The sequence below is a fragment of the Notolepis coatsorum genome (genome assembly GCF_963971535.1).
Source record: "Notolepis coatsorum genome assembly, chromosome: 12".
Classification (NCBI taxonomy): Eukaryota; Metazoa; Chordata; class Actinopteri; order Aulopiformes; family Paralepididae; genus Notolepis; species Notolepis coatsorum.
The window spans coordinates 128,161,247-128,174,073 of NC_140176.1; the positions used below are offsets into that span (position 1 = coordinate 128,161,247).

The following is a 12,827-nucleotide window of genomic DNA, read 5'->3' on the forward strand; positions in this document are numbered from 1 at the left end:
ACACAAAAACCAGTATCTTGCAGAAAAATGCATGTCCTTATACAAACGTATTCAAAAACAAACACATTTTGACAAAACTATTACAGTAGAGCGAGCATGAACAGATAACATGTGGCCTACATGTGACAAAACAAAACATGACGCTTGGCTGGGCCTCCTTGACACCACATTCCAATCCATCATAGTGATCAAAACAAAATCATCCCAATACCCCTCAATACTCAATTTGCTAAAACATCTTAATTTTGACAGCAATAGACTCCAAACAAAGTTCAGTATATATATTGTCTGTAGTGTGTGTTTTAACTCGCCTTATCATTTGTAGAATCTCAGGTGGCAGGTCCCCCTCCCCTCCGCCATCCAATACCCCCGGGCCGGTCCAGTCCGATGGTTCTCCCGGTCGTCCTAGTTGGTCTTCTTCTTTCGCATTGTTCTTGGTTTGTTTCACAACTGAAACAAGCTAACTGTCTTTTCCTCTAAAAGCCTGCTGGTGAATGGCAGCTTTGATTGCTAGAACTGTCTCTTAGATCTTTATCTTCTTTGGCTAGTGATAAGGTTGCTGTCCCATAGCCGGGTGGTGGTCAGTAGCTGTAGAGTGAAGCAGGCTGGTATGGTCTTTGCCTCTCAGTTCTGGAGCAGTACGGTCAGCTGGGGTCAGCTGCATCCGCCTCTCTCTGGTGCAGTGAGTCAGCTGGGCTCAGCTTCCTCTCTCTGGAGCAGTAGGGACGGCAGGCATTGGTTTGGCACAGAGACGGAGAACCCCCCCCTGAGAAACCACAAAGGAGAGGGGTACAGGTGTACGTGGGAGAGAGAGAGAGAGATATGTTGTAGTGAGTGCCAGCTGGAAGACATAAATCACCCTGCTGTGGGGATGGGGCCCCCAGATGGGGTGGGGCCCCAGGAACAGCGTGGCCCTGCTGTGGGGAGTACGGCCCTGGTGCATATTCGTTATCTTCTTTCTCCTGCGCTGAGAGAAACGCACCATCCTCCCCCTCACATTCCATAGATCTGAGTTCCACAGCATTGATTAGTACTGCATCTTGGATGTCATGCGTTGCGTTAATGAGTTGCATGATTTCGCCGGCCAAAGGAAAAGAAATCAAACAAAAAAAAAACAACAATTGCAAACATGGTCAGTCAATATGTATGGATATACAACAGGGAGGTAGGGACTCCCTCATAGTTGTACTGGCTGGTTGCCAGCTTATGTAAAAAAAAAAAGAAAAAAAAAACATTTACAGTTAGCTGTCGCCCAAGTTGAAACATGTGGAAATAGTGACCACCAGTGGCTACAAGTTGTTAGTGCCTCAATAAGCTGTACAAAACATTGTCTATGGAATTTAGAACATTTGAATAGCACTTATATATTCAAACGTGCTTGGAATAGAGGCCTTGCACAGCATGTTTGTGTTTGTCTGCTTGCAACCACTGGTAACCACTTTTAGAAAGAAAAATGCCTAATTGCTGTGCAGTGGTAGAGCAGGAATAACATTGGAAAAGCATGATAGGCCTATTACCTTTGAAATGCCTCTATGGAATTCAAAAAGATGAAAATATTAAAAAGAAAGTTATGGCCTAACTATGAAGTAAACAGTATTTATTTTTATCATAGGAATCATGTAACCTACAGGTAATTGGAAAGAGTTAACATGTAGGCTACCTAAACCCATTTCAGTCTTTCAAGAGTGTTAGGGTTTGTAACCGACCTCAAGCGCAACGGCACAGAGAGAGTTGTTTCAGAGTTAGCCAAAGCAAGGGCGTATTTATTCTCAGAGTCACAAGATTGAATTAGGTTGAGCAACAGAACAAACGGGGAATCTGGCAAGTGAAGATTGTTGCGGCTCTGCAGATTCTCCCAGTAGGTGGTGGTGAGGAATTAGCTTGTGACGTCTGAAGCCGCTCTGCAGATCCTCCCAGCTTTCACTCCAGGTGGAAACGGAGAGAGAGATAAATCTGAGTTAGCCCAGCGCACAACAGAAACAGAGAGGTGACTGATCCAAATAAATATCCAAGTGACTTGATCTTCGGTGTAATATACACAGTAGCAGAGTCCAGAGAAAAAACAATACGGTAATCCAAAGTGTAAATCCAACACAAAAAATAGGTGAGAACAGTATAACAAAAACGGGATCTCTTCGGTGTTTCACAAACACACAAAAAACTGGTGATCCAAAAAGAACTGTTTCCAAAAACTCACCAGAGCGCAACGCGTAAAGCGGGCAGATAAACGAGGCGCAGCTTCGTACGGGGAATCAGGTTCTCCACAGGGATTACTTCACGAAAGTCCTGGGGAGCAACAGACAGGGAACAGCGACGGGAAAGACAGGCAAATGCAGGAGTATATTCAAAACGATCCAACATCGATATTAGGGGGATCAGGGTATATAAAGCCACAGGGCGCTGATGACAAGCTGTGACAGCTGCGGGATGAAATTGATCATTGCTCCAGAAGCGTGTGGTGGGGAGAGCACCAATCAACACGGCACCTTACAGGAATGGAGCGTGTGGCGGGGAATGCAATTAATCAACAAAATACCTTAAAGGAACGGAGCGTGTGGGTGGGGAGCGGACAAAACCTCACAGTACCCCCCCCTCCATGGGAGCCACCCGGCGACCAGGCCGACCCGGCTCGCCCGGATGGGCATGATGGAAGTCGGTGATCAGGCCGGGATCCACGATGAGCTGGCGGGAGACCCAGCTCCGTTCCTCCGGACCGTACCCCTCCCAGTCCACCAGGTACTGGAACCCCCGACCCCGCCGTCGAACGCCCATCAACCGGCGGACCTGCCACTGGGGGTGACCGTCCACCATCTTGGGAGGAGGTGGTTCCGGAGCAGGAGGCATCAGGGGACTGAGAGAGACAGGCTTAACCCGGGACACATGGAAAACGGGGTGAATGTGCATGGACGCAGGAAGCTTAAGACGCACCGCCGCCGGACTGAGTACCTTCAGAACCTCGAAAGGTCCGACGAACCGGGGGTTACGTTTCTTGGCCGAGGACCGAAGTGGGAGGTCCCTCGCGGAAAGCCACACCCTCTGCCCAGGGTGGTACGTCGGCGCAGGAACCCGGCGCCGGTCAGCCCCAACGACAGGCGCGCTCTGATGACCGGAGCAGCGCGGTCCTGGCGATCTCCCAGACCCGACGGCACCGGTCGAGGTGGTCCTGTACGGAGGGAACTGCCACCTCCGTCTCCTGTGCAGGGAAAAGAGGGGGTTGGTAGCCCAGGGATACCTCAAAGGGTGAGAGGCCGGTGGCGGAACTGACCATGGAGTTGATGGAGTACTCGACCCAGGGAAGGAAACGGCTCCAAGAAGCTCGTCTCTCGGCAGCCACACACCGAAGAGCAGACTCCACGCTCTGGTTCATCCTCTCCGTTTATCCGTTAGTCTGGGAATGATAACCAGAGGAAAGACTGACCGTTGCCCCCAATCCCTTGCAAAAAGCCCGCCATACCTGGGAAATGAACTGGGGCCCCCGGTCCGAGATGACGTCCTGGGGAAAACCATGGAGGCGAAACACGTGGCGTGTCAGGAGGTCCGCCGTCTCGGCCGCCGAGGGAAGTTTGGAAAGGGCCACGAGGTGAACCCCCTTGCTGAACCGATCCACCACGGTCAGAAGGCACGTGTTCCCCTGGGAGGAGGGAAGACCTGTGACGAAGTCCAGCGCCACATGTGACCAAGGACGGCTCGGAATGGGAAGCGGCTGTAATAGCCCGGAGGGTGCCTGGTGGGAGGCCTTGCTGCGGGCGCAGACTGCGCAGGCCAGTACGAACTCCTTGACGTCGTTCCTCATGGTGGGCCACCAGAATCGACGAGCCAGGAAGGAGAACGTGCGATGAACGCCCGGGTGGCAGGCGAACCGGCTGGTATGGCCCCACTGGAGGACCCGGGACCGGACCGAGTCGGGGACGAAGAGACGATGACCGGTACATTGCCTGGAGCGCGATGGAAGCGTAGGGCATGCCTTACCACCCCCTTGATGCCCAAGGTGACGACTCCTACCACCCTGGCCTCTGGGAGGATGGGAGTCGGGTCCTCAGTGGTTGGAGCCCCCTTGGAGTGTAACCGGGACAGGGAGTCGGCCTTCGTGTTGCGGGAACCAGGGCGAAACGTCAGCGAGAAGTCGAACCGACTGAGGAAGCTGGCCCATCTTGCCTGCCGGCCATTGAGGCGCTTGGAAGCACGGATGTACGTCAGGTTCTTGTGGTCCGTCCAAATGGTAAACGGCTCCTCGGCCCCCTCTAGCCAATGACGCCACTCCTCCAAGGCAGCCACAACCGCCAGCAGCTCCCGATTGCCGATGTCATAGTTCTTCTCGGCAGGGAGGAACCGACGCGAGTAGAAGGCGCACAGATGTACCTTCTGGTCCGTTGCCGACCGCTGGGATAAGATAGCTCCCAGTCCAGTATCCGAGGCGTCCACCTCAACGATGAACTGTCTCTTGGGGTCTGGATGGAGCAAGATCGGGGCGGAAGTGAACCTCTTCTTGAGGGAGCGGAACGCAGCACACGCCGCTGGGGACCAGTCGAACGGCAGGGCGGGAGAGGTCAGTCTGGTAAGCGGTTCCGCCACTTGACTGTAGTTCCGGATGAACCTTCGGTAGAAGTTGGCGAACCCGAGGAAGCTCTGTAACTCCTTCCGAGAGGTGGGTTCCGGCCATTCCTCCACGGCCTGGATCTTGCGAGGATCAGCTCGGGTCAAGCCTTTCTCCACGATGAAGCCCAGGTAATCGACGGAGTCGGAGTGGAATCGGCACTTCTCCGCCTTGACGAAGAGCCGATTGTGGAGGAGGCGCTCCAGCACACGGCGGACATGCTGGATGTGTTCCTCGAGGGTCTTGGAGAAGATGAGGATGTCGTCTAGGTATACTACCACAAACTCCTCCAGCATGTCACGAAGGACGTCGTTCATGAGCACCTGGAATACCGCCGGAGCGTTGGTGAGGCCGAACGGATCACCAGGTACTCGTAGTGGCCCCTGGGAGTCTTGAAGGCGGTCTTCCATTCATCGCCCTCTCGGATACGGACTAGATGGTAGGCACTCCGGAGGTCCAGCTTGGTAAAAACGGTAGCCTGGGTGAGAGGCTCGAAGGTGGAGTTCATGAGAGGTAGAGAATACTTGTTCTTAATGGTGATCTCATTGAGCTGGCGATAGTCGATGCAGGGTTGAAGGTCTCCGTCCTTCTTCCCAACAAAGAAGAAACCGGCCGCCACAGGAGAGGAGGAAGGCCGAATGAGTCCTGCTTCCAAGGACTCAGAGATGTATTGATCCATCGCTGCCTTCTCCGGGACGGTCAGACTGTAGAGGCGGCTGCCGGGAAGGGGAGCCCCTGAGCGAAGGTCGATGGCACAGTCGTAAGGCCGGTGAGGCGGAAGGGCCTGAGCCCTGGACTTACTGAAAACCTCCATGAGGTCGTGGTACTCGGGGGGTATGGTCGAGAGGTCCGGAGGCGGCTCACCAACAGATCTCCGGGGCGAGGGACAGGACGCCGCCTGAAGACACTGGGCATGACAGGAGGAGCTCCAACCCTTGATGGTACCGGAGGACCAGGCGATGTGGGGCTCGTGCAGCGCGAGCCAGGGCCGGCCCAGGACTACTGGGACAAGAGGGGATCTGGTGATAAGGAACTGGAGTCTCTCAACGTGGTTACCAGCAATGGTGAGCAGGACAGGGCAGGTGCGTTGAGTGATGTCAGCCAGGCGGTGTTGGTCCAATGCGAATACCTCCAATGGCCTCACTAGGTCCTCAAGTGGAATGTTGGCCCGGGTAGCAAACTCAAAGTCTAGGAAACTCTCGTCAGCCCCCGAGTCAATGAGTGCCTCCACCGTGGCCCGTTGGTCCGCCCAGGCCAGGGTGACGCTCATCAGATGGCCAGGTGGTGCACGGCTCTGGGAACGAGAAAAACGGCTCACCAGGATCTCCCGGGGTCCCGGCAAGCCTGGTCTTTTGGCCGGGTGGGGCAGTTGGCGATACGGTGTCCCTCCCGACCGCAGTAGAGGCAAAGGCCGGACCTGAACCTCGCCTCCCGTTCAGCTTGGCTAAGATGAGAACGTCCCAGCTGCATGGGTTCCTCCTCGGGCACCGAACGGGAGGGAAAAGAGCCACCAGTCGTGTTGGGAGCAGGGCGACCAGCAGTACCGTCACGAGTACGGGGGGTCCGGAGTACCTCTGGAGGTCCCTGTCGGGTTCTCTCACGTCTTCTCTCCTGGAGGCGTCCGTCGATGCGAATGGCGAGGCTGAACAGGTCCTCGAGGGACTCAGGTTCCTCACGGGTCGCGAGCTGGTCCCTGACTGCGTCGTTGAGCCCCCTCATGAAGGTAAGACGAAGTGCTTGGTCGTTCCAACCGCTCTCCGTAGCCGCCAGTCTGAACTCCAGCACGTAGTCGGTAACCCCGCCACTGCCCTGCCGGAAGGTACCCAACCGGGCTCCAGGGTCCTGGCCACGGGCTGGGTGGTGGAAAACCCTGCGGAGCTCAGCCACGAAGTCTGGGTAGGAGAAACAGAAGTCTGCCCCCATTGCCCAGGAGGCAGTGACCCACTGGGCTGCCCGGCCTGAGAGCAAGTTAGTCATGTAAGCCACTCGGGCTCCCCTTGAAGTGAAACAACTGGGTTGATGACGAAAAACCAACTCACATTGCATGATGAATGTGGCACAATCCTGGAAGTTACCGTCGAACAACCGTGGTTCGGAGAGACGGGGCTCCCGAGGTGCGGGATCGGGAGGCGCGGGGCCTGCCAGGGCTGCGGATGATGCTCCGGCCAAGGCTCCTGAAGGAAGTGGGGTTACAAGCAAGGTGTTAACGGTTTCACTCAGCGTGTGTAAGTGGAGGAAAATACTAGACTGCTGGCTAGCCAGAGAGCCCAGGGACCCCTGAATAGGCAGGACCTGCTCTCGGAGTTACTGTACAGCAGCCGCAGCCGCATCTAGCTGTAGGCTGTGGCCCTTGGTTAACTCTATCTGGACTGCCAATGCTGTTCTGACTCTCTCTGTGTCGGCTGGGGTCGTTATGGTTGGATCGTAATGTTAGGGTTTGTAACCGACCTCAAGCGCAACGGCACAGAGAGAGTTGTTTCAGAGTTAGCCGAAGCAAGGGCGTCTTTATTCTCAGAGTCACAAGATTGAATTAGGTTGAGCAACAGAACAAACGGGGAATCTGGCAAGTGAAGATTGTTGCGGCTCTGCAGATTCTCCCAGTAGGTGGTGGTGAGGAATTAGCTTGTGACGTCTGAAGCCGCTCTGCAGATCCTCCCAGCTTTCACTCCAGGTGGAAACGGAGAGAGAGAGAAATCTGAGTTAGCCCAGTGCACAACAGAAACAGAGAGGTGACTGATCCAAATAAATATCCAAGTGACTTGATCTTCGGTGTAATATACACAGTAGCAGAGTCCAGAGAAAAAACAATACGGTAATCCAAAGTGTAAATCCAACACAAAAAATAGGTGAGAACAGTATAACAAAAACGGGATCTCTTCGGTGTTTCACACACACACAAAAAACTGGTGATCCAAAAAGAACTGTTTCCAAAAACTCACCAGAGCGCAACGCGTAAAGCGGGCAGATAAACGAGGCGCAGCTTCGTACGGGGAATCAGGTTCTCCAAAGGGATTACTTCACGAAAGTCCTGGGGAGCAACAGACAGGGAACAGCGACGGGAAAGACAGGCAAATGCAGGAGTATATTCAAAACGATCCAACATCGATATTAGGGGGATCAGGGTATATAAAGCCACAGGGCGCTGATGACAAGCTGTGACAGCTGTGGGATGAAATTGATCATTGCTCCAGAAGCGTGTGGTGGGGAGAGCACCAATCAACACGGCACCTTACAGGAACGGAGCGTGTGGCAGGGAATGCAATTAATCAACAAAATACCTTAAAGGAACGGAGCGTGTGGGTGGGGAGCGGACCAAACCTCACAAAGAGGTAGCAAAAAGAAAAGTTTGAACTCTCATTGTGGGTACAGACAGTTGTGAAAGAAATCTACTTTTAGTTATCACATGTCACTTCCATCTCATGTCAGATAAGTCAACCCTAGTCCTGTCACGGACCACAGTAAACACACACTTGTGCTGTCTTGGCAGCTTTGATGTCCTGCCACGGACCACAGTAAACAGAGCAGTTGACCAGAATTAACACAGATGGAGCAGTGATAATCAAACGGTTAAATCACCCCCCCTCCCGGCGGCTCCAGCGTTCTAGAGAACCACAGTATTTTCAGACACCATTTGTTTACAAGGATCCCCATTAGTCTTCATCAACAGATATACACATCACATACATAATCAATATCTAATAAGCTTAACACAGATAGTGACCAAAGCCCAACCAGGGTTGAACTTATCGCATTGTCACATACATAATCAATACATAATCAATATAAAATAAGCTTAACACAGATAGTGACCAAAGCCCAACCAGGGTTGAACTTATCGCATTGTCACATACATAATCAATACATAATCAATATAAAATTAGCTTAACACAGATAGTGACCAAAGCCCAACCAGGGTTGAACTTATCGCATTGTCACATACATAATCAATACATAATCAATATAAAATAAGCTTAACACAGATAGTGACCAAAGCCCAACCAGGGTTGAACTTATCGCATTGTCACATACATAATCAATACATAATCAATATAAAATAAGCTTAACACAGATAGTGACCAAAGCCCAACCAGGGTTGAACTTATCGCATTGTCACATACATAATCAATAACACAGATAGTGACCAAAGCCCAACCAGGGTTGAACTTATCGCATTGTCACATACATAATCAATACATCTTAACACAAATAGTGACCAAAGCCCAACCAGGGTTGAACTTATCGCATTGTCACATACATAATCAATACATAATCAATATAACACAGATAGTGACCAAAGCCCAACCAGGGTTGAACTTATCGCATTGACACATACATAATCAATAAAAAATAAGCTTAACACAGATAGTTTACAATATTCAGACGGCCCTCCACTCCTGCTTACCTGACTCGCCGCAACGCTGGGTGGAATGCCCGTGGAATGCCGGCCCGACCAGCCAATGCAGACAGATAATTCACCCTCAGTACTCCTCACTGTCCTAGACGTGGCTGTGTTGTAGAGCGATGAAGAGCCCGTCTGCACCGGCAGGATCGGTTAGCATCCCACTTCAGACACCAAGAATGTGGTGGATTTTGACGTCTCCAGGGATGCTTAAGTAAAATACAGAGACAAGATATTGGCCTTATGAGCGTGCAAACCACCAGGTTCTCCACGGACATCCAGCAGCCTAAAACAGTGTCACACTGCGAATCAGGTATTCTGAAATAATGAAACAGGAGATAAAAGACAGCCAGAATACTCACGTTAAATGAATACAGGTTTATTGGAAAATAAAATATACAGTAGGCCTACGTCCGTACGGACGGACTTCTAGTCTGTCAGAGTGCATATCACAGGTCTGGCAGAGTAAAAGTGACAAAAAGCAAAAGTGTCATGTGTTTTAACACAGTGGAATAGAGACGCCTCCTTCGATGCATTCTTGGGAGGCTCCAAAAAGGGCTTCTAGCCGGCGCTGACCTTGACAAACTTATCAGGCCAGATGAATGGGTGCCCTGTCTTTAAACAGAAATCATGACTTCACAAAGAGAGAAGGGGGAGAAGGAGGAGGAGGAGGTGGAGGATGAGGTGGAGGTGTAGGAGGAGGAGAAGGAGGAGGAGGTGGAGGAGGAGGAGGAGGAGGAGGAGGTGGAGGGAGGAGGAGGGGGATGTGTAATTACACTTCACAGAGCTCTATGGAGAAACCATGACACTTCCCTGACTAAAAGTATAATGGAGCTCTATGGAGAAACCATGGCACTCCCCTGACTAAAAGTATAATGGAGCTCTATGAAGAAACCATGACACTCCCCTGACTAAAAGTATAAGGGAGCTCTATGGAGAAACCATGACACTCCCGACTAAAAGAATAATGGAGCTCTATGGAGAAACCATGGCACTCCCCTGACTAAAAGTATAATGGAGCTCTATGGAGAAACCATGACACTCCCGACTAAAAGTATAAGGGAGCTCTATGGAGAAACCATGACACTCCTGACTAAAGGTTGTTTCAAATGAAAATGGTTGGATGTCATGAGCCTTTCACCTTTTACATATGTCGTTTTGACATGGATTGATAGTTTAGATCATGGCTAACAAATGCAAATATATTGTAGTCTGCCCCGTTGTTCTGACCAGGATTAAGATTAACACTGAGTCTGACGTGGTCAAGAAATCTGTCTATAATGAAACCACGTAGATCTTTTCCTCTTGCCATCTTGATCCAAGTTTGAGGTCAACTAGGTCTGCTCAGCATTAGTATACGTGATGCCACAGAGTGGTAATGGTGTTCTGGTTTTAATTGCTTAATTGTATCATGCAGTAACACCTGCATGGAAGCAACTGCATTTGTTATGTTTCTCCACATTTATTCACCTTTCTCCTATACATGTGTAATGGATAATCATATGTACCTGTATAGTATACAGAAAAACATATAAACAGAAATACACAAATACAGAAAAACATTAGGAACATAGTGGAAATCATAGGATAGGGTTGGTACCCCCTTTTTCAACAAACGGGTTTGGACTTCAGTATAAACCATTGTCTTGTCAAACAGGTTCAGTCTCTAAGGAAGTAGTTCAATTCATTAACACTTTCACTGCCACACACGAGATATCTCGGGTTTCCGATAGTTATGTTGAAAGCCACTCACAAGATTTCTCGGAATAATTTTTTCTTTTTCTTTTTAGCGATCTGAAATCATATTGCATCACGCGAGCCTACCCGAGTATACCCGAGCGCCGCCGGCGATCATATGTGGAAAAAAGCACCCCCTATCGTCTCCCAGATGACATAAGGGATTTTGGAATGGACTCAATGAAAATGGATGGGGAAAAAAATCCGGTACTCCACATTTTCCAGTCCACTGATCCAGCTGGGGTTACCACAGTTCATTCTGGAGCCTCTCAGCCCCACGGAATCATGTGTACTACTGTATCACGTTGGATCCATACACTTTTTTCGAATGGTGATCAGGAATTGGAATATACCAGTTGGATACCATGGTCTGATGTCAGGTAAGGAATCTATGTTATCAGTGTTAGGATAATCAGACTAATTTTGATGAAGATATAGGCTGTTTTGTGAAATGGGCTCTTTCGGTTTCACTGTAAAAGTCGAAGAGGAAATGAACACAGCGATTATCCGTGCGCGGCGCGAATGTATAATATTGATCATCTAGCATTTATTTGAAAACGATTCATAAATAGGCCGACGAATATCAACGTTCTGGAATATTCCAGTAAAAGACGATTATCACAGAATGGTCTAGAATGAACTGTTTTTTACCTCAAAACGGGTGCTTTTAAAAATGCTCTGAAACGGAAATGAAGCGATAAAAAACCAATCTGCCTTGACAGCACTGACTGGAAAAGTATTATTTGATAAGCGACGGGCAGATTAGACACATAGCCATAGTTTAAAACATAGATTAGGCGATATTAACGTTAACATTGAAGTGGACCGTGGCATCAAGGGGGTAAAACGGAAAACCCGGCGTGGCACTCAAAGTGGAGAAGACTGTGGCCTCTGCTGTCAAACAGGTTCAGTCTCTCTAAGCAAGGGGTTCGAGTATTTAAGAGAAGTCTGTATCCACTGCTGTCAGACATGGTTTAGATTTAGGCGGAGAGTGGTGGGACATCTTGTAGTGCTACACCACTTGTAAGAGCCAAAGCTATATGTGTTTAGGTTATTGTATTATATGAATGTTTAATATTGATGGGATTGAGAGAGAGTCATTGATAGAAAGTTCTGGAACCTTCGTGAGGTCACTGTATGATGTCATAACCGACATTCTAGAACCTTTGGGTCTCTATATAAGCGGGTGCTCCCCCCGAGAGCGGGGAGAGTGGAGTCCTCGTGAATGGCCCCGGCCGGTGCAAGACTGTCCAGGGTTTTGGGTGAATCGAGATGGGAGCGAGTGGAATGAGGGCTTGCGTCAGGAGGGACGCGAGTCACCGGGTGCGAGCCCAGTGTCCCCTCGGGGTGTGACGTGTGGAGAGGGAAGTGAGAAGGAGGTCTCGGAGATGGTGGAAGACTACGTTTGCTGTGGAACGGGGAAGGAGTCGGATGGTGTAAAGAAGAAGAAGAAGGAAGAGGAAGAACGGCAAATGGAGCTACGAATTTCCAGAACGACCGATATTCGCGATCAGTCGGAGTACAGTGGGGAGGAGAGGGAGAAAGAAGAGAGGGAGGAGGAGGGGTGGGAAACGGTGGGGAAGAAGAGGAAGAAGCGGACGGAGAGGAACGACAGCGATGGGGATAGCCAGGGCAAGGGTGAGAGTAGGGGGGAGGAGAGGGGGGGAGAAGGGGGGAAGAGGAAGAAAGGGGGGGACGATAGCTCAAGTGGGCCGGGAGACGAGGGTGCTGGAAAAGATGTGGCAAAAGCGGAAGTGATCCATATAGTGGTCAGGCTTGAGGGGGAGAGGGATGAGAGGAAAGTAGGTAGGCTCGAGTGGCCCAAACTCATTGCCGAGCGATTAGGAGAGGTAAAGTACGTGAACGTTTTGTGGGATGGGAATCTGGCCGTAGGGTGTGGTAGTGAGGGGCAGGTGGAGGTGGCTAGGAAGATGCAGAGCATTGGGGGGGTGGGTATAAGTAAGGTGGCGAGAGTAGGGGAGAAGAGGGGGGGGTGATGTAAGGGGGTGATAGCTGGGGTACCGGTCGAGGTTATAGTAGAGCAGCTGGTGGGAGAGCTAATGGAGAACGGGCGTAATGGCATAGTTAAGAGTGCAG

The 12,827-nt window shown here is 50.6% G+C and overlaps 1 pseudogene across 1 annotated transcript in view; it reads left to right on the forward strand.

Moving 5' to 3' along the window:
- Positions 1-12,827, forward strand: part of LOC311238052 (beta-1,4-galactosyltransferase 2-like) — a 28,843-nt pseudogene that overhangs the window by 13,993 nt on the left and 2,023 nt on the right. The window contains exon 3 of the transcript in view: positions 12,095-12,198. The product of the transcript in view is annotated as a beta-1,4-galactosyltransferase 2-like (transcript). The remainder of the gene's footprint in view (positions 1-12,094; positions 12,199-12,827) is intronic.